Below are 26,842 nucleotides of genomic sequence, written 5' to 3' on the forward strand. Positions count from 1 at the left end.
AGGGATGGAGAGAGAGCACAGAGAGAGAAACACTGTAAAAAGCAGTAAGTTCCTCTTCATATTGGCACAGCAATGTTTGCAGCATGGCTTAGCATGCCTCCTCCTGTTAAATAAATATTGTGACAGTTCTAATCCTAGTGAGCAGGGACGTAACCAGAACTTGGATTTTCACTAAGGGCAAACAGTAATGGGTACAATTTAAGTATTTCAAATAAGGCTCTAATTTAGATCTAAGAAGACAGCACTGTTTGTTAAATAAATATCGAGCTCATCTGGTACCAGGCCAGTTGTTGTGCTTAGCAAGATATATCTAGCTAGTGGTTATTTAACTGAACGATGGGTGAATGAGTCTGTTCAGGGTGCAAAATGCTTTCTGGTTTGCAGAGAGAAAGAGTGAGAGGGGGGAAAAAAAAGGAAGAGGGGAAGAAAGAGAAAAAGAAAAAGAAAAAGAAAGAGAAAAAGAAAAAGAAAAAGAAAAAGAAAAAAGAAAAAGAAAAAGAAAAAGAAAAAGAAAGAAAAAACCCAGCAAAATAGGAACCTCTTTACCTTTTGTGTATGTCCTTTCTAAAAACTTTGAAAGCAATCAAAGGAGACAGCTCCAGCTTGCCAAGGGAATTGGATATCATTTAATTGCTCTAAAAAGAAAATGACAAATGTTGGTTCATAACTAACATGCTACAACCATCTTATGAAATGTTAATTGGAATATGTTACACTTCCCATATACCTTTAATGAATTAATGGGGATGCCACTCTCTATTTATAGGCGAGTTAAATTCCCCAGCAACTCCATTTACTTCTTCTATATATTATTAAACTTCAGATGGCAGTTACATAATCAATATGCTGTCCTTTCATAAATCTAAATGAAGAAAATCCTGGGGGTCCTTTGGAAAAGCACAGAATGGCTCATATTGAGTTTTCCCTGTGAAACTCTCCAGCTCCTTCCTGTGTGTAACCTTAGTACTTTGGATTTTGAGGTTTGGTGATTTTTTTTTTTTTTAAATAAGAAAAACATATGAAGGGATGAGATCTATTATAGGGAAATGTCTGACAAAAACCCCAACCAGATGACTTGACTTCATAAAAATATGTAATGGTATCACATGGCATGTTGTATTAATTCCCTGCTGGGTCTGGTTCCATGGGATTTTCTTACTGGTGACAGACTTGGACAAGTTTGTTTCTAATCAGGTTTTTTGTTTCTGGAGAGATCTCTGGAGTCATCAGTTAGGATCCTGGTGGAAGATAGCACCACCTGCATTAGACATGTCACCTTAAAAATCAAGAGATAACTTTAGGATCAAGAAAACTGCAGGAGATTCAGTTAATATACGCTACAGGACTAACAGTCTACAGCTTCTTATATGGAGAAATAAGGGCCTTGTGGTACTAGAAATGGTATGGCTTAAGAGGACAAGAATTTGGTTGGACTGTGGAGCTTTTACCCTCTGTGTATCTTATTACATCCATCAGCAGAGGATATTGCTTAAGGGCCAAGCAAAACTCCAGCATATGTCCCTTTACAGATACTCTTTGGCCTGTGTCTAATGAACTGCTGGCCTTTGTCTGGCTTCCAGCATGGAGCTGCCCATTTCATCAAAGCCAACAGCATCCACACTGCCTGGCAGCACAGCTGAAAGCCTGCAGAGGCCAAGGACTGAATGGGATGCAAAAGGTGAACTATTCTCATGCTGAAATGTGCTATAGAGGAGAGAGTAAGGAACCTCACCTTACTTGTGCACTTTCTCTTCATAAATGGCTCTGCTTCCAGACTTTCAGTTTAACACTCTTGTGCGTTTGAAGGAGACCTAGTTGCAGATTTAATCAATATTCCCTTCGCTTCTGGCCCTGTAGAGTTTGATATCAGGTTACTGCCCTGCAAGCTAACTCCTTCCTCCAGTGGATTGGCCAACAGCTCCACCATGCAGGTAGCCCATGTTCATGTACTGCTCAGGTTTCCTCACCCCACATTCCATCCTTACAAGCAGCATAATATCCTTCCAGCTAGTGAGGGTGCTGAGAACATTCTTCATTCACCTCCAGTTTCAAGGTCTCCAGATGACACAGGCACCAAAGACGGTGGTGACTCAGTTTACATGGAGATAATCCAAATATCTGGCTAATTTTTAAAAAAAAGAGATACGGCCCATTCTTCTTTTAAGTTCATGCAGCTCTGGCATTTTGCCTAGCTCGTGCACAGAGAAGTTCCTGGCTGCATGTTCCTCCAGGGATCTCTCCAAGAGTTGGTCTGGACACCAATTAAAAAGTCCCTTGCTCACTCTGGAAGAACAAATATTCCCTAACCATGTCCCACACCTAGGCCCTATAACTCCCTCTACCTTCAATACCTTGAGACACTGACAGGAAGCCCACGTTTGGTTGTGCCATTGGCTCTTCTGTACACCTACTGAACTTCACATGTGATCTTCTGTAACATTTGCTGCCCCAATACCTGTTTTCTGCAAGTCCTTTCTTTTTGAGGAAGATTGATTTCTATCTTGAGAGCTTCTGCTTCTTGTGCCCACAGATTATTAACTAGACTGGTACCACTGCTGGGTATGATCTTCAGCTTTCTTTCAACCTTTTAGAGCTTTCCTATAAACAAGGGCAAAGCCTGTCCAATCCCTCCGTGTCTCTTCTTCCCCTCTTTAACAAAGGATAAGAATTAAACCTGCATCTGCTAAACTGACCAGCAGCACATGTCAAAAATATAAATGTTCTGATCCTTTGCAGGTAATGAAGAAAGAGATAATGATGCAAATAATTCTCCTGTGACTGTTGCTGGGAGTTTGTTTACATCCATCTATTTCCAGCTTGTCATGTTGCCATTAGTGCTGCTCATAATACAGATGTTAACAAGGGCAAAAGGGTGATCCGCGGGTCTCCTGTAGTCACCTGTGATGCTGTCAGCCTGCAAGTTAGCTGTCAGATGGAGTTTACTCCAGGGATAGTGACCAGTCTGGCATACAGATAGAGGGAGGGTTGAGGAGGAAACGCATGAGGACACAAGTTCAAGAAAGCAAGTGAGAATTTACCGTGCCTAGATCAAGGCATTCTGTGTTTTCTTTTGCCTGTCATGTATTTGCTTCGGTGTGGGGCTCATGCCTGATGATTCAGACTCCAACCCATCTAAATGGTGCTGAACCAAACTTAATATGGCAGATTGGGATGGGAGATAGCCCTGTCTAAACACCAGGATGATTTTGGCAGTGCAAGAGTTGGCTCTTCCCCTCTGCAGATCTCTCTTAGCTCTTTTAGGAGAAGTGAAGGGGACATGGATGGCAGGGTTGTCCCAGAACCCCCAACATGGTCCACAATTGCTAGTCTAGACGCAGAGCCTGTGGTAACCTCAGTGACACCTCCATAAGGCAGTGGCCCAGTACGGTCTGATGGTACCAATGTCACCAGGTTGCCCAGGAAGTCTGTGAAGCTCAGTCCAGCTTAGACCCCTTTCCACAACAAGGAGCATTACGGATGTGTTGTCATCTCCTGGACATGAACCATGTATCAATCTCTCTTTTCCTCGGCTTTTCAATGTTTATGGTGCCTGTCTTGCAGGCCTGTACTATCTGGACACTTGGAACATGGCTCCTTTTATCAGAAGAGTTGACTCTCTCTATCTTAAAATAACTCATTATGAAATCTCTCATTTGGAGCTGGAACTGAAAAAAGGACAATTGAGACACAGCCTAGAATTTCCCCAAAGTGTTTGGCTTTTTGTTCAACAAGTTAAGAAGGAAGCCCAGGGTTTTGTTTGGAATGCATTATGATGTAGTCAATTTTATTTTTGTCATACCTCTGTCAACAAAGCTTAGTACAAATGATCCCAGTTGCCTGCTAGAAACGACAGGAAGGGAAAGGGGTGTGGGAACACACAGAGATATGGATATAATGGAACAGAGCATGGTGCTGAGTGAGAAATTTCACCTTTCACTGTAGGGAGAAGGGAGGAGGGGAATGCTGCTCCACAAGCAGAGGATATGCCTGTTTTTACTATATGCAAATAAACAACATGCTTTTGACAAGAGGAAAATGAAACATTTCCCCCAAGTTTGGATTACAATGCAAGTATACATCACACTTCTCCAGAAATGCGTGCACTGCTGTGGTTTGACAGACACACACAGGCAGTCCTTTGGTAATCATTTACTGTACTAAACCTTGCATTAAAATCCTGGCAGAGGTCACAGGCAAAAATGAACTTGCTCAGCTTGCCATAGTCATTAGTCCATACCAATTCTGGCTGAGAGTACAAGTGAAAATGAATCTACAGTTGTCCTGCTCATCATTTCTCCATACCAGCAAACTGCTGAGCTATTTGGAGCGATTTATTGTGATTGGTATCCATTGCTTCAAAACTACTCAGGACAGAAGCAGCGAGGGATATTGCAGATCATGATTGTGAGGGGTTTGGATGCACTGAGATGCCTACACATGCTCTTGAAGTGGGACACAGCCACAAGTGGCTCCATGAAAAAGGAAAGCTGCTCCAAACAGGGTGGAGGTTTAGTAAGAATGATGTGAGAAGAACAAAATAGTGCTGCAGAAGATGCTGGGTGTATGAGCGAGCTGTGCTTTGGTCAGCACCTTGGGGGAAAAGCGTTTGCAGCATCTGGTTTAGTTGTACATGCTCTGAGGTTGAACATTCTTTGATTTTAATGAGCCTCTTACCCACCTACAGAACAGTCACCTGATGTCACCTGAATATGTCATGAGTGGTGCTGTTTTTTCCACAAGCAGGGCACTGAAGCAGCACATCCACAGTGAGGCAGAGTCCTGAATCATATGGCCTGGCTGCAGGATGCCCTTTTGCAAATGGCAAAGGAAATCAGCCCTCGAAAGCAACCCCCTTCCAAGCCTGCTGTTCACTTGGCTACAGTGTTTGCTATTGCTTGGCTGTAGATTACAGGTTCAGCAGCATGCTAAACAGCCAACATTATGTTTCTGCCAAGGAACAAGGCTCCCGACTACTGAAAACTCCCAGGGGCCCACTGGAGCTGTTGCTAAGCACAAGGGAAACCTGGTTAGCAAAGTCAACTCCATGCTTTTCTGAGTGTGCCTCAAATTTTCTGCTCCACCAGTCCCTCTGCTTTTGGACACCGGCCTTACAATGCAGAAGGCGCTTTCTAACAGGCATGAGGATGCCAGGCCAAGTCTATCTCAGCAAACAATGGCCTTTATGAAGTGCTGCTGCTTTTGGATGCTGTTAGAGCACGTTTCTGTGAGGATTTTAAGAAACTGGGTCAAAGTTTCTCCTTTTCCTCTGTCAGCCAGTTTGACACCCAGAGAAACACTGGACGATGGAATCTCATCTGCTGCATGGCCTGAATCAGCCCCTGCTGACTGAAGAACCCTGGATATGTTGTACATAAGAACCCTTTCCCTTCTGCCAGACCACACAACAACATGTTAGGGAAAGACATATCCTAAACAAAAAAGACTGGGATCTGTGTTGATGTCCTGCATGACTTTTGCAATATCATACAGTGCAGAAGAGGCATCAGAAGCAGCCTCCAAAGGGATAACTGTGCATAAACCTGTCAGGAAAATTAAAGGGCTGTAGACCCCTTCACCAATATATATGCCATCCTAGCTGTACTATGGAAAGTCCTAAATAATGGCATCCTTTTTAGCTACTTTCCTTTCTGGGCTGCATCTGGTCCTGCTTTATTTAAACTATTATATATGGATGTGTTGTTTAAGGGACAGGATTTATGGAAGAAAACTGCCAGTGTTTTGAGCCTTGCTTTCCAGGCAGTGCTCTGGTTTCTTTAATCACTGAGGGCCGACCTGACTGTCTATAAAAGTGAGGGTTAGGGTTTTTTTCTGGTTTAGCTTTGCTGCTAAAAAGCCAACAAAAAATGTGTTCAGGCTGCAGTCCAAGGCCATAGTGAGCTCTCTCTCAGACAGAAATATACAGTGAGTTAAAGCATCCCTTGAGTGTCTTTGGTGACATCTCTGAAAGATAAGAAATCCTCAGAGAGTAGAAGAATCATGATCACCCTTAATTAAAGCTCATTGGAACAAAGTCTTGATTTTCTAGAGCAGAGTCTTGAAAATTTTCCAGATAAATGTGAGCAGGAGCAGTTTCAACTTCATTCTCATGCAAACTCAACTGGAAATGATTACAGCCAAATAATAGCATTAAAGTGGAGGGAAATTACTGCATTGATTGGTTGACCTGAAGAACAATAATGGTACTCGTCTATTACAACTGATTTTCCATAACATTAGTGTTACACAGAAAAGTTCAGATTAAATACAGGAAGCTGGAAGTAAGACTGAGAATTAGCACACTGCCATGGTGAGGGCTCCAGTCCTTTTGCACATGAACAATCCATGGGAGCAAAGGTGGTCATGTCTTTGCAAGAAGTAGAAATATTATCGACATCCCTCAAATATATGCATGTGTGTGTGTGTGTTCAAAAAATAGAATCTTAGGCCAGTTGCTGGGATGGGAGAAAGGAAAAGGTCCCCTACAAGGAATCCAACCTTCAGCTGTGAAAGATGCTGCAGAAAAGAATCAAAATCATCTTTATGTCCCTCAGAACAAGAGCAACAATCAGCTCAACTTTTGTTCCTGGGAGATGGGCATTTTAGAGGGAATTGCTTTACATAGGAGCTGTTCTGTGCAAGATCTTGGTTTGCCTTTTGTTGTGACCTGCATAGGTGTAACCCCCTGTGATATGTCCTACGGTGTTATTCCTAGATTAGTCCAGACCTACTTTCAGGGAAATGTGCCCCAACTGGAATGGACCTAAAGAAAAGCAGGAGCAAGAGAAATCAGCTCCCAAATGAAAAGTCATTACTGCCACTTTCCCCCCACATATTCTTCAGCAAGTTATGATAATTCAAACACCCAGTGTCCCAGCAGCTGACACAGAGATACATGACTTCAGTCCTTGCCTCTCCTAATACTGGCATTGCTTTTCCCTCCTGTCTCCTGTGTCCTCAGAGGAAATTGTGTAAAGGGCCAGTTTTAGCCTCACAACTGCTTAGAAATCACTACTAAGAAACAGCACTGCTCATTTGTATGAATGAAGGGCAGGGGAGTGTTGGTCACATCCCAAAGACTAAGCAGGGCTGCTTGGTGCCCTGAAGGGAAACAAATTGTTGATTAAAATCCAGTTCCTGTTTGGCAGGCAGGAACTACAAACATGATGATAAGGACAACTCCTGGGTGACAGTCTCAGCCAAGGAAAGATTACTCCAAAAAAGGCTTTTTTTTTATTCGTGGAAAAAATATTGGCATGCCACTCGCTGAGTAGCTTTCCTGCATGTGTTGAATGTAAGATTTTTACCCTGAGAAGACCTGCTCCATGGTAAAGATGAGATTCAGCCCAGGACCAGTGTCAGAGCAGTAGCTGGACTGGGCTCCTTGGGAGACCAGCCCCTCAGTTAAATCTTACAGTGTACAACTCTTTCCCTGCTTAGACTCTCCTCTTCAATTCATCATCTATAATGTTCCTTATCTAATGAGGAGTTAGAGGATAAATACACTGAAGAAGTCCATCAGTGCCAGGTTATCTGAGCGTGTCTGCTGCAGATGCCCCACAGTCCGGTCGGAGTGTGCCTTGTCAGGGAATTAACCTCTACCTTGCCCGCTCTTGTACCCAGAAGCATGGGTTGACCATAACTACCACCAAACTGTACACTTCAGTACAGCAGCAGCATATGCTCTGTGGGACAGTCCTTTGCTGTGCCCCATAGCTGCAGTCACCTGAAACTGCTTTTTGTCCATGGGCTGTACCTATGCTGAGAAAACACACAGTCTATGGGTCTGTACATCAGCTGGGGATCTGGGGGAAGACCAAAAAGGCTTCAAGGGGCTCCAAGATATGCGGGTGTCTAGTCCCTGTGTACACTCTGTCCATACCCCTGCTTGGGAGGGCAGTGGGGGCAGGCAACTTCTGTGGTGCTCAGAAGCTGTTTGTGATGTGCTGCTGTTTGTGATGTGCCATATTCGCTCTTGCTTGCTGCAAATAAAGGGTGGGCCTTCCTAACTGCGCTGGCACACGGGTCCTGGAGAAATCATTAATAACAAGCTCATGAACTTTGGGTAAACAATTTTTGCTGCTACTGTGGGTTTTATTCCTCTCTTTGTAAAGCCCATGTCTGCGGTGCTGTGTGCACCAGCAGATTGCAGGGGTGGGTCCCGACAGCTGGCGTGCTTCAGATCTCCTGTGCCAACTGCACGCCTCGAGTCCCCACGTGCCACACAGCCACCCTCCTCCCCGGTCTCTCTGCCACTGATTCTCACTCGAGCTGTTATTTGTGTCTTCAGTGCACAGCTGGTCGGTTTTGAACAGAGGGGTGGGAGGGGAGGATGGAAGGGGCAGCGTAGCCGCAGAGCCGGCAGTCCATCACTCCTCCAGAATGCATGGCCCCAATGAAAACTGGGAAATTAATAAGACATACAGTGTCTAGAGCTACTCTTTTTTATCTGGGCACTGTTTGTCACAGGAAGCATCCCCTTCTCAGCCTCTCAATGGAAGCTCACAGCACAAATCCTGCAGTCCAAAAGTTTTATTCTTCTGCCATGCCAGCACGTCAAGGCCACGTGTGTTAGGATGAATGCAACTGGATTGCAGATCCCTAAGGAGAACACGTGCAACTTCGAGAACTGACTGGAGCTTTTGTCAGGCAAATACAACACATGGTGGGCGGGGATGTTTTGAATTTGCAACAGTGGGTTGACTGACCCATGTCCGTGCCTCTCTCATCCACCTCCTTGAGAATGCTGGCATGAAGGATGCAGCAGAGTGGCACTTGCATCTAAATGCGAGTACCCAGAATCCTCTCTTGTGCTGGGACATGTTCAGCTTTTGGAAAATGAAGTTTTGTTCCTGCAGACAAAATAAATATCATGAGACTTCATTGACCAGTAACACACCGTGAATTACAAGACGGCTGTATCCTCAGGGTAGCCCATAAGCTGAAATATGCTTCCATAAAATGCTCATCCTTTACAATTAAAGCACAAAATGGTACAAGCCAAACGATTATTCAGAAACAATTTGTGAACACATACACACAAATGCTTAATGATTTATTACTGAAAGAAATGAAAAAGAGAATAAGCAAGCAAGCCCCCCAGAAAAAGCCGAAATCAACACTTTTTGTTCTGTTTCATGCTTTTTTGACAGGATGATTTCCCCTTTATAGCCCTCTCCATCTTCCATGCTGAGCTCCCAGGAATGCTGGCTGATCCTTCTGTGCTACAATTTCTATGTCTCAGAGGTTCTGTGAAGTTGCTGCATTTGTGTGGGGTCTCAAACTGCTGCCCACAAAACCCAGGGAGAAACCTGGGGGTGGAGGAACACATTGTGCACTTGGGGGGCTGCTGGATTCCAAATCAGAACACATAAATAGCAATTCATGAGTCAACAAGGATAAAGCCCATAAAAGCCTGAAGTGCTCCCAGTATTGTCCCCATGCAGCTGGGTGAGACCTTCAGTGTGGAATGTAAAGGTAGAAATTTCAGCCCTTATCTGCAGCAACACTTGGGAAGAAAGAAACCACTGGGAGACAAAGAGAGAAGCAAGGGAGAAAGAACAGGCAAAAGGGTAGAAGTGGGAGGGAAGCAACCTAGGACTTCCTTAATGGGACTGAACATGGATAATACTGAACACCCTGGCTGCGAAAGGCTGCCAGTTAACAATCACACAGGCTGACAGTCATTGCCCGTGATGCAGCTGACAAACATGCCCACCAACTCTGGTGCTGAGTCTCTGCAGATACCAAGCAGTAGCAGTACCACTGAGCCTGAACTGGAGGGTTCCCGTGCAGCTGCTGCACAGGAAAACATCACACATCCCTCCATGTTCCTGCTCCACTTTGATAATGTGTTGGCATAGGCAGGTCTTGTCTACTTTGAGTCATTTTTTCATGCAAAGGTCTTGAGGGCAGGATACCTTGGGAAAAAGAAAAGCAGAAGCCTGTGAAAATTGTCCATCATCTGTATCCTTACGTAATGGTTGCTTGTAATGATGGCTAACAGAGGTCCATCCTCCACTCGTCACCCCAGGCAGGCAGGAGATTGATGACTGTTTGAATTTGCTCTTTCTGCCCTGATCCACCCCCCCCCCCCCCTCAGTAATTCTCCTTATTCTTAAACTAAAATTTTGGCAAATACATAAATATCTCCTGTCAGCAGGAAGCTGTGTCCATTCTGTTCCATCTGCAGACACTGCTCTCCCCTCCTCATACCCTGCCATGCACTGCTTTCATGGACCCTGGGGGAGGAGCTGGGAGTCACAACTCATAAATTCCCATCATGTCAGGCAAATGCTTTCACATCATTCAAAAAGAAAACCTCCTTCCCCAAAATAAATAGCAGGATATAAAGAGAGTTCATGGGTAAGACAACCGGGACACTGACAAATCATTGTGCATTGGAAATCATGCTGTGGGATTTGGAAACCCTGGATCGGTTTCCAAAGGAGGCAACACAGAGAAGTTCATGCACAAGAGAACAACACTGTTCTGCCTTTTCCACTTCCAACAGCTAAAATCTTTACTGAAAATGTATGTGTGGCCAGTGAGAATACGGGATTCGGTAGGAGCTGAGAAATGAGAGGTTTGGAAGGGACATGGTTTTGGAGAGACACAAAGCGTCTTGATGGAGAGCTGGCATGAACGACTGCTTCCCACGTGCCAAGTTTAGCACATGGACTAGTTGAGTGCATGACTAACATTGACATGAGAAGAAGTCATTGGGGGTTTTACAGTTTTGAAAAAGCTTTGTCCATCACCATAGCTTACTACATCTTTATCATCTTTACTACTGCTTCCTACACTCCTGCTCTTGTCTTTTCACCTCCAGCCCTTTTTTTAGCTAGATGAGTTGACGGTAGCATTACAAATATTACTGTTTTCTCACAGTGTGGGGAGACACCAGCCAGACACGTAGGTCTGACCTGACCCAATGGCATTGTGCAAAGAAGGCTATGGAAAAACCAGTCCCTGAGAGAAAGAGGAGTGAGAGGTGGTTGGCTGACTTCTGAGGCAAGCAGGATCGCCATCTGGGCTTGGTAGTTGGTAGCAATGAGAACTGTGAGCTCTGTAAGCCTCAACCATGTCTAGTTATTTTTTACAAGAGTGGATAAAAGCCTTATAAGGTAGGCTGGGCATTTCTCTGTGAAGAGGACTTGAATCCACTTCCATTCTTCCTTTTTCCCTCCTCTTCTATTGCAGCAGTTAAAAGAGGACCCTGGATAGAAAACTCTGTGTTACAAAGCAACCTCATGTATTGCCTAAAGCAATCAGCCAGCAGCTTCCCTTTGTGAGGAGAAAAGTGGGCTTTCTCTTTTTCTCCCACATGTAATCATCTCTTTCAGTGCTTTCTTTTCCATTTTTAGCTGTCCCCTTCCTTGCTTCCCAAAGAAGCATGTGCATCACAGAAGCCATGATTAATGGAGAGGGAAGGGTGAGAGTCCTGGGTTCCCACTGAGGAGCAGGAGAGCAGGGAGGCAGGGCTGATGTGCTCCACTTCATGGCACTTTACACTGAAGAAATTAAGGCCCATCCTTAAGTACCTTTGCTTTAGCAGGAAAAACAGTCTTGGAAATAACACATTAGTTTTAACTCCCTATTTTCAGTGGCTCTTCCTTCTCACAGTCTGACTCTGGCTTTGCTCCTTGCAAAGAGGCTGCTTCTCTTGACACGTGTACTGTGGGTGTACTCAGAAGCTGGAACCAGGATTTCAGGCCTGCACAGTCTCAGGCATAGAACAGGTAGAAAAAAGAAGACTGCCTCTGCCCCTAAATTTTAGCACTGGGAGCTGAGTTATAGCTGGAAGTTGTGAACTCCAACTGTCCTACCAGCATTACCCCTCAGGAAACCATTCTTTACCATTCAGGTGTTGGAAGATGACACCTGGGACGAGTAAAAAGTGAAGAAGACTATCTTTTTCCTCCCAAGAACCCCATATTAATGTCAAACCTTCAGCAAAGTTGGATGCCTCCCTTTCTCAGGAGTTACACTGTGGCTATTCCCTCACTCCTTGGGACCTTCAGGCCTCTCTCAGCCCGCTTACTGAGGCCAGAAGCAATCCCCGGGGTCTTCTTTTGTCATGTGCGTTCCTGGAGACAGCCAGGTGGTAGCTTTTGTTGCATGTGTGATCTTGCACATGGACACTAACAAAGTGAATGTGAGCATGAGCTTTTTGAGACTTCAGAAAAATAAACCCAGATGGCACTAGATAAACTGTGTTGGAGGGAGGTTAAGCATGACTTGTCTACACTCCCTACAGTGAGCAGTGGGAGGACCAGAAACAAAGCCCAGGAATCCTGCTCCCTCTTTGTCTCTCTCATTTTGCTAGTAGCACTTCTGCGTTGTTTGTGGATGTCTTCCCTCAGCCCCACCACGGGGAAATCAGGAAGAAATACATTTGTTATATTAAGAGTCCCTTTGTCTTGAGCAGGAAATTAGAGATAGGAGTATCCCTGAGCATTGTCTGTGCTATTTCTCTGTTCACTTTTGTGGGGGGACTTGGGGGTGTGAAACTGGGGAGGAGTAGATGAGATTATTGTTCTAGTTTTCAAACAAACTTGGGGGGCGTGGTGGAAAAAAGAGCATTCTCTCCTTCATTGAGAAGTTTGGTCATGAAGGGCTGGCTGCTCCTGTTTCCTAAATGTATATGATGCCCTCAGGGAGTGTCTGGTTTTGATTAGATAATGTCTTGTGGAGAGTTCTTGATTCTGGACTACATGACTGTGAAAGGAAAGTGTGTGATTCCTTCTCTCCCCTGTGAACTGTGAATGAATAGCACCTCTGCCCAGGCAGGAAAGAGGGACCCTCAGGCCAGCTGGGAATGTGCATTTGTTATAAAGCAATGAAGTAGCAAAAATGACAGGAGACAGAAAGGATTTCTCTGTTTAGTTTTGCTTTTTCAATTCTGCCACTTACTCCTTCAAACAGTAGAATATTGTATATCCATAGAAGGTTCCCAGAGCAGCAGGTTCTCTAGGAAGAGATGCTTTCTGGAGAGAGTATTGTGCATTAGGGTTCAGTTTGGGACTGCAGAAGACTCATGGGGTCCTAGAGAAGGAATCCCATATATCTCACTCCCATTCATGGCCCCTGCTCAGATGCAAGGGGAGACCTGCTGCTCTAAGACTGGGGGTACCACGAACAACAGCAAAGAAACCCCCCACCAGGGATTCCATCCTCAGCCTCATTCCAGTCACTGGCAGAACTAACAGAGTCAAGCCCTGGGCTGGCAGATGATGTCCCCAGGAGTGGTCACTGGAAACTCTGCTTGGGACTGGAGAAAAGCACCCTCTGCTTTTTTCATGCCTTGTGCCATCAGCAGAGGTTGTGCCATCAGGAGAATAACAGGATCCCTTGCCTTTGCACTCCATGCAGCTTAGGTGATGAGTAAACACTTGTTTCTACTGGGAATAGAGAGCAAACACAACTGAGAAATAAGCAGGAATTTGCATGTGCAGTTAGATGCCATATTTAACAAGGTCATACTACTAATTAAGATGGTGTTTCAGTAGTGCCTTAGCTACATGTTGATAAACAAGCCTACATTTGTTGACCTAGAGACACCGTTTCAACAGTGCCCCTTTTTATTCAAGGAATTCAAGCTTGTAAGGAAGATGGGGGAATGAAGGATAAGGAAGGGAGCCTTCCCATACACAGACACATACACTTTTTTTCTTTTTCTTCTGTAGGAAACAAAGATTTCCTCTGTGTGGCTTCATATCTGTGTAAATTCCTATCTGGTAAATTCACCTTGAGGAATTTTTGCATACAGTAGCACTGACACTCATTAGTCGAGTGTATGAGTCAAGGAGTTATCTCTCCAGGGACATCCTGAGGAAGGACAGACTCGCTCTAAAGTTAAGTTCTCCTCTTTTTGAGGATTTTTGCAAGTCCTAGTTAAACACCTGAAGGCCTCACTCTCCTGGATAGAGACTACAGAGCTGATACTGCAGCTGAAGCGTTGTTAATTCATCAGCAGGGAGGAATCTAATTGTTTGTTGCTCTGGTGACTGTCATGATGACTATGCAAATACATTTTTACCTCTCTCTCTTGAAGTTCTGTGCCCTTTGACAGTCCCTAAGGACTTTTCTTATTTAAGTTCAGCTGCTCTTCATTTGCATGAGTCATCGCACTGGATGACAAGGCGAGAGAAAAAGAGTGTGAGAGCACAACCTGTCAGGCAAAAAAGGGGGGCTCAGCCCTCTGAAAGATGCTTTTTTCTGAACTGCTCACCAAGACCCTTCTTAAGGGATCTGGTGCAGATGAGATGCTGCCCAGTAATTTCCCTTGACACGTCTCAGGCTGCTGAAAGATGCATGAGGGCTCAGTGGGTTTCCCAGGAGGTGCAGGCTTCTCCTGCCAGATTGAAATCTTTTCCCAGTGAACTCTGCAAAACTACAGGGACCACACCCTCCTCATTTCTTCCAAGGCAGGAACACGGGACCACCAAGTGAGGTGAGCGCTCAACAGACACAGAGTGAGCACAGGGGTGTTGTTCTCAGCCCAGCGTGTGGATAAGCTACGGAAGTCCTTCCCATGGGAAATTCTGAATACTTATAGTTTGGGTAGGTTCAGGGAAGAAGCAATCATGTTCATGGATGAGTCGTCCACCTGTGTTGTTAACTAGGAAGACATTACATCTCTGGCTCAATACAACCCTGAATCACAAAGAGATGAAGGATGGGAGATTATTTGGTTATGTATCACTGTATCCCAGATCAACTCCTTTATTCACCTCTGCATTCTCCTTGGAGGCTGGGAGTGGTGAAGAAGCCCAGTACCATGGAGAAGTGCTCAGCATTTGCAGGATAGAGCTCAAAACTGAAAATGCCTCAAACCTGGGCTAGTTAGCCATGGGAATCTTTTGCTTTGGGAAATACGAGTTTTGAGACTTATGAATGGACAGAAAAGGTATTTGCAAATACCCAGAGCCCTTATGTGATAAATATTACCTCAAATTAGTTGGCCAGATTAAAGAAGACGTAGACAGATAGCTGATATTACCCCTGAATGTAGCAGGCAGAGCTGGAATCATTAAAATAAATGTCCTCCCAAGATTCCAGCTTTATTTATTATTATCATTATCAGTATTATTATAGTGTCTAAATGTATCTTGGGCTCCAGGGTACCACAGAGAATGATAACCTTGCCAAAATGGCCATCCATCCTACTGGCTAGAAACAGATAGGGCTGAGGAGTTTCAGTGAGCAAAGAGAGCAGGCTGCAAGGGACCCCCTAATGCCAGTGCTAAAATGAGCACTGCTGTCCCCAGGTGGATGTGAGTCACAGGTTGTACCTGCTAGCATTCCAGCCATGGTTCAGTGGGAGCTGCAGCGTCCTCCCCTTTAGGGGAATGTCCTGGTATCCTCTGATTTCTACCAGTATGTGCACTCTCTTAATGCAAGGAAGAAGTAAAGGCTGTGCAGCCTGGTATGCCTTGGTGCACACGTGCCCAGGCAACAAGACATTTCAAACCCCCCTCCAGATTTAAGATTTGACTTCTCTTGTTCTCCATGGGGCCTCCTCTCCTGTCAGAGAATTAATGCAAAATAAAAGGAAAGGGATAGTGTGGGGAGTCCCACAACTCCCATCAGTGTTCTCTGCAACAAACAGCAAGGCAGGTGCTACAGAAAAAGACACTTTCCGATTTAGTTATAATAATGTTGTGTCAATCACCAAATTGCCAAGCTGTATGTAATGATTTCCATATGAAAAACATGTATCCTTTATAATGTGAACTTGTGTACCTACTTGTTAATGTGTATTTCTATTGATCTATATACATAATTATGTTAGTATAAAACCCTTAAACATATGCCTGCAATCTTATTAAAACAAAGAAACTGAATTGAAAACTGAGCTAATTCAACCTGAAACCTGTGGAGAAAAAAGAGGAGTGCCCCCCAGTCCCTTTAATTGTGCTTGAAAGATGAAAAATTACCCAAAATACTAAAGGCTAAGTAGAAAAATATGGCAAAATGGGAAGAATTGTTTTACAGCAGAATATTTGTTCACTCTTTTCCAGTAGGCATGTGCTGATATTAAAACACATCTGATGGTATCTGAAAAATTCTGCAAAGATTTCTCCTTAATCCCTGAGCTTCTTCTGGATCATTTGTCTTCTACAGTGCTCCTGCTTTATTAATAAGACTGTTGCAATTACAGGGCTGGCTGCAGACTTCCCCAGGGTCTTTCTGAGCAGATCCCTCCCAGAAAACCTTGAAAGTTTCTCTCTATCTCTGAGGTGCCACTACCTGGTTCTCGGTCTCTCACTCCTACAGTGCATTCTAATTTTGCCATCCTTGCCCATTCAGAGTTTGTTTTAGCATAGGAATGAGCCATTGGATGAGAAGAAAAGGAGGTGGAATGTAAAAGAAGTTTTAAATATGTGTCTATCAAGCCTAGACGCTGGCCCTTCCCATCAGTTACTTGTATGTGCCAAGCTACACTTGAGGTGCTGTCTTTGAAAGGCTTGGGTTTGGTCTGTCTTTCTTAGATATCTTTTTACCTCACCCTCAATCTGATGTTCTTTTAAGACAGACACCACCTCTGTCTACAGTTGCTGCTAGGACCAGGCCTCTGGCAAGGTGAGCAGGGCTGGGTGCAGAGGTCAGAGGGAATGGCTCCTTCATCAACTCTTCAGAACCTGTGGAGCCTTTCTGGATTCACAGTTTGCTCTCTAGGTGAAATTCCAAACAGTCCTTACTGAACTAACAGAGTGTGTTCATATGACCAGTATTATAGACACAGGCAAGTTACACAAATAACAAATCCTCTCCCTGCAGTGGAATTTTGTGGAGTGAAAAGTTTCAGTGAACTTCAGGAGGAATTTCTATTGAATGCTGAGTTTCTCTGGCAGGTATTTCAAGCAAAATTGATGGGAGTTTTGCCTTTACAGCCACTGGCCTTGCTCAAAGGTGCCAGTGAGTTTATTACTAATTTAAATGTTGTTCTCCCAGCTTGCAAGAGAGTTAAATATTGAACACCTCCCCTATGTTTTCCAATGCTCCACCTATGGCTTCAGGTCATCAAGGAATTACCTTCATAAGGGACTGTTAATTACACTTTTTTCATGTATTTACAATGGGTTTAAAATGATCTCAAGACTTGATGCAAGATAGCCATAAACACAATGGGCTTTGAATTAATGCCCTTCTGATGAAGGTGCAGCTACTGCCTGAGCCTTTTCTTTGTAACCAGAAGGAGCAATTAGGAATCCTCATGTTGCACTATATCTTTCCTTACCACCTCTTGCCTGCTTGTAGCCATTACCTAGAGAGAACCAAAGAGGGAAACAGCTAAATAAGAACCTTCTTTAACTGTATTTTTTATCTTGATTCATCTTAGCCTTTATAAATTTCACAAGTGCTTTTTATTAAAATAAGAAGCTAATGAAAGATGTCTGAGTGGGTCAATTAACCCCAGTCTGAACAGGTCATTAGAAACAATGGAGAATTGTATAGGCAGTCACACCCAACAAGCATGGAAACTGGCCAAATGAATCAGATAAAGAGATTGATCATTTTATAACAAATATAATTTGCTTGATTTGTTTTTTTCTCCCTCTGTAATGGCAAAATTGCTTTGAAGACAAATAGTAGACCTCGTTCATGATCTTACATTTACAATAGTCATTGTTTTATAATCCTTAGGCTGCTCTGTGTGATTTCAGTGTGCGTGCAAATAACGTGAGACAACTGCATTAGCCTGGGCCGATATTTTGGGGAAAAGACTGCTCACATCCAGCATGGTTAGAAGTATCAACTGTGCCTTGCACTTCTGAGCTACTAATTTGACTGGATATGTTCCTCTTCTAATTTAGACTACCACAGTGACCGGTGTAGGCTGCAAGGTCTTTCCTACAGGTCTTCACACTACCCAGAGGCTCAGCAATATTACAGACTTCTTTTTCTACACCTGTCCTTTTTGATCTCTTTAACCACAGGAGGAAGCTTCTCTGTATTAGAGTTCAGTTTGCAGCTGCCAGCAAATCCCAGAGCAATTAAGACCCCTGCAAAGCTTCCTCAGTCCCTCTCCAAGTGCCAGATGGGTCCCTTCTTCTACCCACCTCCCGCCCTATTACCATGAATGTACTTGAACACTATAAAAAGGTCCTCTAATAAAAGTCCTGGCTGTACAGGGGTTTCTCTCCTTGGAGAGAGGAATCTATGACAGGTACTAGTCCTGTTATGCAAGGTACCAGTGGAAGAGGGGGACGAGAACAACAGGGTTGTGGAGACTTCTCTTGCGTCGTTCTGAAGAGAGGTGTGTTCACCTACCCCCACATGAGCCTGCAGGCACCCCAGAGCCCTCCTCCTCAAATCACCCTGGCTTATTATCATGCCACGGGGCACATTCAGATTTGCTGCCCGCATGCTGCCAGCAAGATGGCTCTGTGAACAGGATGCTGGCAGGAGGCAAAATGCACACTGCTTTCAGCCTTTGTAAAGGCTGCTCTTTCAGAGAGCAGCAGACAGCCCGCAGGAACCCTTGGAGAACAGAGCAGAACAGATATGACAAGGGAAAAATTTAGGGATGCAAGTCTGAAACAACAGTTTCTTTTTTTTAATCTACCTTTCATGGTTTACCAGGGGAAAGCAAAGAGCCTATCAAGGACATACAACCACCCTCTCTCTCTCTCTCTCTTTCACTGTCAAATTTGTTGCCTCATTTGGGGTTTGGAAACAAATGATTATTTTTTTTTCCTTCTAAATGAATTAAGCTATCTGGGGATGGATGATGGATTCAGGAGATACAGGGTAGGTTATGAGCATGCTCTGTTGCTTCCCTGTGGGACACCTGTACTCATGAATCTGCAGACACTGACCCAATTACTAAGCCAGCACCTGGATACAAACTCCCTGTGACCATGTCTCCAACTTGCTGTATTCACTGTATTTTGTTCAGGGACTTTTGTGTTTTAGTGCCTTTTTATGCTAAACTGGCATATATAAGTGAACTCCATTTTCTGAGCAATTCGCTTCATCCTTTGAGATGTCCTTGTTTTTCTTTTAGTCATTTGAAGCAGGTCCCCTCCTCTCCCTCCTCCTCCTCCATGCGTCTCCCAGGATGACCTGCTAATTTAAATGAAAAGAGATTGCAGCAACATTCTCTTTGTCACTGTAAACTCAGGGAGGCTTTCTCCCTTCATCGAGGACAAAAATTTAGGACAAAAAGGTTTATTTACTCATCTTGTCCTCCTCTCTCACCACAGGCTTCTCCCTCAGTGCCATGATGTTTTCTCCGATCTAGGTTTAAATTTCTTTTTTCCCTTTTTTCTGTGGAGTGACACATCTCCAGTCTCACAGACCTGTTATATGGTGTCTTCAGATATTCAGGCTAAATTTTCCTTTGAGTTAGTGCCCATAGTCTTCAATCAGGCTTCCCATTAATTTTCTGTCTGAAATTATACTCATTGTTTAAATTTGATGAAGCTTTTTCGCATTAGACCCACTTGTGGAGATAAACATGGAACGCAGGGTAAAAATCATTTATGGTGGGAGCAAAAGGATTTAGCCCAAGTTCTACAAAGGTATTTATACGGTGCTATCTCCTATTTAGATGGCTAATTTGCTATAGATTTTTACTCCTTAATTAGAAACTGAGAGTGCTAATAGCTTTCTGCCTCTAATCTTAAATGTCTGTCCTAGCCACTAGGTACATTTTCAGAATTACAAGCTTGTGGCATGGGGAAAAGGCCACTGTCTGGAATTCTTTGATTTGTCAGTAAAACCCAGTTTCTGGGTAAATTCTAGGTAAAATATGCATTGGAGGTATTTTCAAGTGGAGCTAACTTTGCTTCAAGTAGCTGGGAGTACCTTCTTGGAGCTGCCTAAGTCCTGAATTTCACTGGCTGGACTGGAAGGTAGGGTTTCCAGAGGCCTGAGTCTTCCTTGCTGTCTTGTTGAGAAAACCTTGTTGGCCTACACGTAGTCCCAGTAGATTTGATGAAGACCAATGACCTACAGCCATGCAGCTGACAAACAGTTGTGCTTATCTGCAGCCTTGAAGGAAAGACAAGGAAAATACACAGACTGTGGACTCCCTTTCTCCTTCTCTGCCTGAGAGATCCCCAGATTAGTAATCATATTAGGAAGGACAAAAATTCCTCTAGGAATTGAAACGCTTTCAGTACAGGACACAAGGGCAAAAGGTCTTTATTGGAGAAGAAAATACCTCATGCACTTGGTCTGCAGGTTTTATGTGATGTCTAGAAAAAACGACAGTAAAATTGGCACCTTCTTGCTCAAGAGGTCCCCAGTGAACATTCAAGACATATCTTGTTTGCAAACACAAATGGATTTTTACTCCTGTTTTCCCTGAGGAGATTGCAGAGCTATGGCAGACTGAGCTGTATTCTCTTCTGGCTCGTGCATCATCATCAAATCTGTCGGCTAATTTCCATTTGAAGAATCGTTATTGCCAGTACGGAGGCAAGAGCCAGACTGAATTCTCCTCCGATCAGGGTAGAGTTGGATGAGTTGGCATTTAGAAAGATCATTTTTCTGAGTGGTGAGCAGAGACCCATGGAAGTGGAAAAAATATTGGATCTGTTGGAGGTCACCACTAGAAAGCTGCCTCTCTGACTACTGCTGTGCTTTAATCCCATGGAGAGGGACAGTTTCATGTTTCTTTTTTTTGTTTATGTGCTGGTTTGCTTCCACCCTGGAGTCTGAAGTCATGGAAGCTCTCAAATGCTCATTAGTATGTGGCACCTGAGAGTCAATTTGTATAATTTCTTCAGCTGTTCTAAAAGAAACAGCAAAACAGAAAAAAAAAGAGGACTTTCTCCTTTGGGTCTACCTCAGCATCCCTGGGAGAGGTTTTCTTCCCAAGGACTGCCTTGCTACCTGAGAAACACCACCACCAAGTTCCCAGAAAATTAGTAATATAAGAATCATAAGGTATTTGGAATGTTTTATCTTTCGATGAAAACAGACCCAAAAGGAGGCAACACTCTCACCAATACTTATCTTAATGATGATGATGGGTCTTTGAAGTTTTGTGTTTCAGTCTTGTCTTTACTTCCTGTGGAATATAGGATTTTTCTTTATCTTCCTCATTTCCTTCCTATTAAATTCCCTTTTCCTCTATTGATCTTACATCCTCCAAAGAGGAAGACCATCATGAAGTAAGGTCAGCCCAGCAAAGGCTTTCGAAATGCTCTCTCTCTCAAGGAGAACCACAGAAGTAAATTTTAAGGCTATTATGGAGAGTGGATTTTTTTTTTGTCTGTTCTATTCCCATTTTCTGCTTCTTATTCGAATGTTTGTAGTGAAAGCAGAGCTGACACCAAATGTTAGTGCCTGAGATGGGGAATTCATCTCAGACTGGCCACTCAAAGGGGTCTTTGATGCATCTTTAAAACAGCTTGCAGCTCAGCTTTTCAGGGGCTAAAGAGACTTGGATCTGGCAGACATTTTCCTACTTCGAGTTACTCCCTTCCTGCTTTGGGTGATTTTGAACCATGTTTCTGAATGTCCAATGATACACTGCCAGTGGCCTGGACAGGGTCCAGACATTCCCTTGATGTGCAACTCCTGCATGCAGGCACTGGACCTGTCACTCTGCTCCCTGCGTGGGAGATGCACCACATGGGCAATTTCTAGATGGGTGGAGGGTCTTCTTTAGGCCAGCCTTGTTCACCCTTGGCTCTGCTGTGAAGCTCAGGAACAGTTAAGTCATACCTGAAACCACCCTCTTGGCTGCAAAGGAGACACAGGGCTGTTGTCACCTTGTGACAAAATAAGCACCATAGCTGCATACTCACATGAAAAGATTCCCCTGCAAATGTTTCCTCTAAGATCAAGCACAGTTTGTCTGTTCAGGATTGGAATCATCCTCTCCCAGCAGGGCTGAGCCCTTCCTCAGCACTGAAAGGGCAACCCCCTATCATCTAACAGGCCATTTTCATCACTGTGTGTGCATTTGACAGATCTGGTCAAATTACGAAGCCCTTTCTTTGTGAGAAAGAGTATAACAATCTCAGATAATGGGAATTGTGCTCACTTAAATCCCTGCTTATGCTAAAGGATTGCCCCAGGAAGGGAAAACGTCTGACCCACTTTCATTACAGCCCTTTGAAAGACGCTGCTGTGCCTCCCGCAGCCAGGAACTTTGCAATGCCAATAATGGGCAGTTTGTGCACAGTACGTGTAAGTAAACAGAGTGACATCTCATCTGCTGTGTGTGTGCTCCAATAAAGCTGCCTCACCGTGTGCCCGGTGCTTTCAGCTGGTTGTGCCTTTGCTGAGGTGCAGAGCACAGAGCTGTGTGTGTGGAAACCTCCATGGACACAACCGTGCTCCAAGTGAAGGGGCTCCCTTTTTTTCTCGAGCACCACATCAGAACTAGCAGCTCTATTTAGCAATAACTTTAGTTTCATCCCGCGAAAGGAGTGGGCTGAAAAAAACCCCAAAGATCCCCAGGAATAGTCCCTTGGAAGCATTAAGAGTGCTCTTTAGCAGTGTGCACAAGGAATGTAACTCTTCTGACTGCACTCATGTTAAGCTGATTGCCACTGGTTGTGAATCTGGTCCTTGTTTTTTTGGTTATTTCTAGTAGTTGCAAGCAGGTAGCCAAGGCTGCGTGGAGGTTATTTAGCTGTGTGAAGAGAGGAAATACCACAGTGCTCTTGGAAAATGGGCCAATTCTGTGGTATTTTGTCTCTGAGCAGAGCAAGATGGCTCAGGGGAAGGTGTTAGTCAATTAAAGATAATCTAATTAAAAACATGAAATAAGATTCAACCCAGCATTTGCTCCTGCCTGCTCTTTCCACACATAGAGGAGGCACTGAAAGCAGCAAGGATGCTTCTTCTGCTGCCACAGTGGGTAGGGGTAGAAAGGATATTTGAATGGGTATTTCCCCAGTCCCCATCATTACCAAAGTCCTTTGTGTTAATTTTTGAATATAAAAAGGCCAGGTTAAAAAGAAATCTCCTCTTCTGCAACCTGTTCACCACTGGTAATATCCCCCACATTCACTCTGCTCCTCACTGCGGCTTTTAGTACCTACCTCTTGTTACCAGATGGCAGCAGGCTGGCATTTGTCTAGTTAAAATGGATGCTGGAAGCAGCATTGAAAAGCACATTGTTTGAGACTGTCATTATTTGCATTTCTGACTTGGCAGATACCCAGTTGGACCAATCCGACACAGGCACCTTGCACTGAGTTACCCACCCTGAGGGATGAGCCTTTGGATAAGAGAGGAAGAGGAGGTGCCTGATTTTCCAAGAACCCCTCTAGATCATGGTTAAAACCTGTTCTGCTTCCCTTTGTCAGGCTGACCTGGCTTCCAAAGCCCCCTGGAATGGGAGAATATCCACCAAAGAAGCACATGGTGGTGGTGAGAAGGGGGTGCTCCCTGAATGCATGGGTTGGAGATCGTCAGGCTGTCGGGGTGTCAGTGTGTCAGGGAACAGGTCAAGGTGTCAGGGTGCAAGGAATCACTCTGAATGTAGGGGGTAGATGCAAAGCTAAAGCTGGAGTTGGGGGGGAAATAAATGATAACTTAATATTTGAGAGGTAAGTGTTGGTAATTAGTCTGCAACACTTTGATCATTAATGCATGCAATCAAATTATCATCAAGAACGCTTTCCCACCAGCCCCCCTCCCTTCCCCCCCCCCCCCCCCCCACCCCCCCGCCCCCCGCTTCTCTCTCTTTATTTTAAGGGCTGGCACACGGCAAAAGTTGACAGCACCAGCCCCATCGTGCAGCCAGAAGGCTTTCAAAGGAAGCTGCTGCTCCCTAGTGTTTGCAGGATTCAGAGCTGGAGCCAAAAATGCAGGCAAGAAAGAGCGAATCCCCAAAGAAAGGCCGAGCAATAAACTAATGGGCCCAGGCAGTTTTCTATCCCAAGCACCAGTTCTTTGTTATCTGCTTGACTATTGATTGCAATCCCCATGGATACAGCTCAGGTTTTCCTGCTTTGAGTTCTTAAGTGAAATTAAAAGCATGCAGTTCATTACTCAGTGCTCTCCTCTCTTCCTCTGATCTTCTGGCTCCAATCCAGGCACCGCTGCCCAATTACACCCCCGGGAATAACCTACCTTTTTTTTCCTTCACATTTCTACATACTCTGCATCTTCAGGAAGATGGGGGAAGAGATCACACCGGGCACTCTGTGAACTCTACCTTTCAACAATGCTGTGAATAAGAATTGATCAGTGTTCCTGCTCTGCAGCCGCAGCTGGAGTTAAATACCAGCTTTTTGTGAATCCTGCATGGATATCTACCAACCTGTGTGCACTGTATGCATGTGTGAACATGTATGTGCCAGTGTGGCAGCTCTGCAGGGGATCAGATTTTGGCAGAAATGATTGGAGGATATTTTTCTTGGGTAAATTCAAGTTCAGCAAAATTACCTTTTCTTTTCCTTTTTTTTTTTTTTTTTAATGGAAGGTCATCAGCTTTGGTACTGGGAATTTGTAAGACAGGGAGAGAGGAAGAGTTGGTAAGGGCTATATAAGACTTCTAAAGGGAAATGTGTATTAAGTCCAAGATTGGGCTTTTTAGCTAAACCAGAAAGTGCAAATGCCCAATCCACTATAAACTGAGCAGTGGCTGCTACCCCAATACCTCCTCTTGGGATGCCATGGGGAAGTGAGATGAACGAGGTCAGTAGCACAGTGCAGTTTCTCAAAGTCAGAGAAAATCTTCCTCTGGACTGTTCCACCTAAAACATCCCAGGTCAACCTGAATCTCGCCAGCACTGTTGGTGATACAATCTCCTTTGACAGCCACATCTTAAAGGAAGGGCAAATGAATGCATTAAGATCTCTCTGGATATTTTATCCAGCCATCTATCAGGCTCTTCTGAATAGTATTTTGTCTGCAGAGTTTAACATCAAAGACATGGAAAGTCAATGGGTTGACTTCCTCTTTATTCCCAGAATTAGAGGTCAAATAATGCTTGATTTCACAGTATAAATCTATACATACACTGTTGATAGGTGTAATAATAATAGGTAAGTGACAGGAAATGCTGGTGAAGAGTGTGCTGAAATTTAGGCCACTTATCTAGGCTTTCAGCATGGCCTGAAGCAGGACCTACATTTAAGATTTTTGGCAAGCCTGAAATACTTCTTTTCATTACATAATTGGCCTGTAACTCTAATGATGATAGTGGAGCTGCTCCAGATTTATACTAATGTAACTGACAGCAGATTTTTGGCTCTGAGTCTGTAAGAAAAAGCTTGCCATAAATTCAGTATTCAGACTGTCCTTTGTAGCTTCTCTTTTCTCAGTGAGAAAGCAAGTAATTCTCCCTTTTCAGATTAATTCCTTCCTGTAATATTTTCTTATGGTTACTGAGAATTTGGTTCTGTTCAGCTGACCTATTTAAGGTAGGTGAGCATGGGTATAGAACCCTATGTAACAATGGAGATGCTACATATGCACTATTCCCAGAATAGCTCCCCCCCCGAAAATTACTACTCTGGGCCTGTTTTATGGGCTTTCACTAGAGAGGCTAAAATTGACTCAAGTTTGAAGAATGTCTATTTAAGTATCTTTTAAATTGTGAATGTTTAAAAGAGGCGATTTTTGAGCATGAGTCTGGGGATTTTTTATTTTAACGTTACATTTAATGGTGTCTTTGGCATTTAACGTGAGGGGGTGTACGTGGTATATCTGTGTGTGTATGTTTATATCTAGAGAGAGATAACTCATGTGGAATGAAAATCCATTTAGCAGAAAAATGAGATCTCTTGAGTGTTTGTATTTTCTGCTGGAACTAGAAAACACTAGTACTATAAAAAAATAAAACACAGAATGATCTAAACCAATAAGATATGATTTTATGCCAAGATGTGAGAATGGATCTATATCTTTATCAGGTTTCTCTCACTCAAGAGATTAAAATCACATGGAAGCTTGTTAGAAATTCACTCTATACGGTATATCTTTCAGAAATACGTTGTAATGATGTCTGACAGCTTCAAAAGTGAATTACAGACTCGGGGGTAGTTTTTGCCTCCTCCCATGTATAAATACTACAGCCCAGCCAGGTCCATCTATTTGTGGGCTCAGACATGCACAGAGGCATCCCAATAGGATGCATCCAGGCCTCTGGGCAAATGCAAGATGCTGGATCAGGGTCACTCAAGCTTTTCTCCTGATTCACAGCAGATTGCTTGGAGCCTGTGGTGGCTCGATGTTGCATTGGGCTGTTTCCATAGAATCATAGAAAGGTTTGGGTTAGAAGAGACCTTAAAGATCATGTCATTTCAACCCCCCTGCAGTGGGTGGGACATCTTTCACTGGACTAGTTTTCCACCTTTTAAAATCAGGCTTGAAAATCTAATGGACTGACTATTGAGCTGGTGGGACAATGAACCCTACGGAGGGCTGGGGTCCTGTGCAGACCTGTCATTGTCCAAGTGGCATGTGCTGCTGGCTCCTTGTCCCAGGGACAAATGCACATTAGCTAATCCTTCTCTGGATGCCAGGATCCCCTGTGTTCAGCAGGGAGGAAAAAAAAACATCCAGGGTACCTTCAGCTTGGTAACATTTACTCCTGTTATGCTCAATACTGGGGAAGCTGCAACCTCTGTCTCTTGATTTTCCTCCTTTTTTTTCCCTCTCACTTACCGTGTCTTGGGTGGATGTGTTTGCTGTTATAAAGTCTATTGAAACATAAACATATACTTTTAAAATAACATTTCACTCTGACAATACTCCTGGAGAGAGCTGAGAATATTATGGTGGAGATAATGTACTCCAGACAATAAGAGAAGACAGGAGCGGGAAGCTTATCTGGTAGAACCCCTATTGCCTATTTAAACAATAATCCCCTTCAAAATGATGTTTTTCTGTGTATGCTTAAAATGCATGATATTCAAC

This window comes from Lepidothrix coronata, unplaced genomic scaffold, assembly GCF_001604755.1.
Source record: "Lepidothrix coronata isolate B3197 unplaced genomic scaffold, Lepidothrix_coronata-1.0 Scaffold84, whole genome shotgun sequence".
Classification (NCBI taxonomy): domain Eukaryota; kingdom Metazoa; phylum Chordata; class Aves; order Passeriformes; family Pipridae; genus Lepidothrix; species Lepidothrix coronata.